This window comes from Hypomesus transpacificus, chromosome 2 (assembly GCF_021917145.1).
Source record: "Hypomesus transpacificus isolate Combined female chromosome 2, fHypTra1, whole genome shotgun sequence".
Taxonomy (NCBI): domain Eukaryota; kingdom Metazoa; phylum Chordata; class Actinopteri; order Osmeriformes; family Osmeridae; genus Hypomesus; species Hypomesus transpacificus.
The window spans coordinates 12,160,795-12,163,740 of record NC_061061.1 but is presented as its reverse complement, the minus strand read 5'-3'; positions in this window follow the sequence as shown (position 1 = coordinate 12,163,740).

Genomic DNA, 2,946 nt, shown 5'->3' with positions numbered 1-2,946 from the left:
GGATTTTGGTGTTTCAAAACCCATTGACACTGTATGACTATGTTTAGCTTGTGTTCTGCTCCTCTCTCTTACCAACCGTCTCTGGAGGAGGGGATCCCTCTCTGAATTGCTCCTCCCAAGGTTTCTTCCATTTTTTCTCCCGGTGGGAGTTTTTCTGGGAGTTTTTCCTTGTCTTCCTTGAGGGTTTAGGTTGGTTGAGGGGCAGTTCTATGGGCGCATGTGAAGCCCTCTGTGACATGCTTGCGTGTAAAAAGGGCTATACAAATAAATTTGATTTGATTTGATTTGAAGACCCATCGCCGTGGCAATCAGTCGGTTTTTAGTCACAACACCCAGGGCACCTACGACTATTTACAGACTGTTTATTTGCAACGAAGCCAATGGCTTTTTTTCCCTGTCCAGCTTATCTATTTCTACTTGTCAGAGTGGCCGTGTTGTGCAGGAAACCTGCTCTGAAGGTTTTGTCTGACACAACAACCCTCCTGCTGCTGTGAAGAAACTGCAGCCTGGCTTCCACACATCTGCTCAACCAACCATACTTTCATGTTCTGGTTATTTTTAGGCCTTCCTATCGTAGAATTGACTTCTATTATGTATAACTGTAGGTGGGGAAGAGAGGAATTGACCTTTTTTGTCACTAAGATGCTCCTCTGTTGATCAAGTCTGACTGTAACCTGGTTTGGAGTTGATCTAACCCTACATAGTGATGTCAGCTTTCTGGATCACCACTCTGAGCTGGATGTGATCTTGAAGACAAGCCCACATCTCTGGATGTTAAAGCGATTTGTCACGACATCTTTAGAATCCATCTGTACAATTGTAGCCGCCTAAACGGATCATGAATATTTCATAATTTCACAAACTTAGTGTAAGTACTTTGGGTTCGTATTGAGAAGGGGGAAAACACTTTATGTACATTCTACAGGGTTAAATACAGAACACTGAATTATGACAACGTCATCAGAGGCCCTTTCAGCGTGTTCTGGTTTACTTATTGTAACAACGTTATTGTTTGTTTGTTTTGCATGCACACTTGCATGTAAGATGTCTACTGGGAATGTCTGTAAAGCATATGCCCTGTTTTTTAATACTCTCTTTCTCTCTCCCTCTCTCTCTCTCTCCCTCTCTCTCTCTCTCTCTCTCTCTCTCAACACGTCCAGCCCTGCCGGTAATTTACTTAACATTTCATGAAACGGGTATTTTCCAGGACAGTCCCAACCTGTAATGCTCCATGCAATCAAGAGTTTTCTTCTGCTCACATATCACCCCCCCCCTCTCTCTCTCCCCTCCTTCCATCTCCCTCCTTCCATCTCCTCTCCTTTCATCTCCTCTCCTTCCATCTCCTCTCCTTCCATCTCCTCTCCTTCCATCTCCCTCCTTCCATCTCCCTCCATCCATCTCCTCTCCTCTGCCTGCGATAAAACGAAGCATGTCTTCCTGTGTTGCCCCTGTCCTTCCCTCTCCTTCTCTGTCTCTCCGTCTGTCCCTCCATCAGGGCACGTCACACTACACCACCCAGGGCTCCCTAACACGCCATGCTTCCCCAGTTCTCCCATTCTTTTTCTCTCCCTCACTAGAAACAAGGACCATGATAGCATTTCAATTCCTCTCTGCTTCCCTCCATCCCTCTTTCTTTGCCTCCCACACACACACACACACACACACACATACTGCCAAGCAGCATCAGAAATCCGAGGCGGAAAGGAGCGAGGGAGGAGGGCGGGCGGGCGGGCACACAGTAGCATATTTTAACCCCCATCGTCTCTGACATCTTGGCTAAACGTGAATGCTGAAGCCCGATCTAAACAAGGCTACACGGCTAGCACCCATCCCCACCCCGCACGCCTCAGAGCCAACCACACGCTCCGCACGGAGCGAGCAGCGGAACACACGCTCACACACGCCAGCCTGTCTCCTGTCCTCCACACCCCCCAGTCTGGAGCAGGACCCCCGTCCCCTGCCCCCGTCCCCCCGTCCTGAACCCGCCACCAGAGAAGAAGAAGAAGAAGAGCAGCCCTTACTGAGTCTCCTGGAGCCGATGCATCCCATGGTGTATTCACAAAGGCCCTGGATACAAGCAAGGAAGCGTTACCTTGACACCATCTCTCTCTCTCTCTCTCTCTTGCTTTCTCTCTCTCTTTCTCTTTACTAGCTCGCCCCGCTCGTCTCCCCAGTGCTCCCTGCGCTCTCTCTCTCTCTTTCTCTCTCTTCCCCTCCCCTCCTGCGCTTGCTCACTCGCTCGGTCCCTCCCTCTCTCCTTTCTTTCTCTCTCTCTGTTTCTCTTTCTTTCTTTCTCTCTTTCTCTCTCATACCAGTGCAGAGTCTTGGAAGATCCGGTCAGTAAGCCAGTATGCCTAAGGGAGAGCGATAAGTAAATAAGCAGCAATAATATTATTATAATTATAATTATCTATATCATTATTATCATCCTTATCTTCATTAGCTGTATCACAAGTATTGTCAATAGGGACTTCGTAACCCTTTTACTATGAAAATGTTTATGATCATATGCTCATTACTAATACAGGGATTTTTTTACCCTTTATTCTGCAACAGAGGGCATGTAAATCACTGCACGTAATGAAAGCATTTAGAAATCACGCTACCTTGTTACAAAATGTGCACAAATTGAATTTTTTCTCTTATCGTTTGAAAAAATAATAATATCGACTTCATCAGGTGTGAAGTGGAGGAATCAGAAAGGAAATAAGACTTCTAGACAGTAAAATGAAGAGAGCCAAGCTCCCATTAGAGAGAGAATACATGTGTACTGAAAGCATGGGGTTACTGTTAGAGGATCAATGAAAGAGGGCTGAAGAGCTGTTGGATACCATTGTTGTCATTGTTGTGGATATCACTGCACTGCTGTAGTATTCCTCATCTAAAATGGGGGCTTCTCTCTCTGTCTCCCTCTCCCGTGTGCGCTCTGCCTATCAATGCACTGCA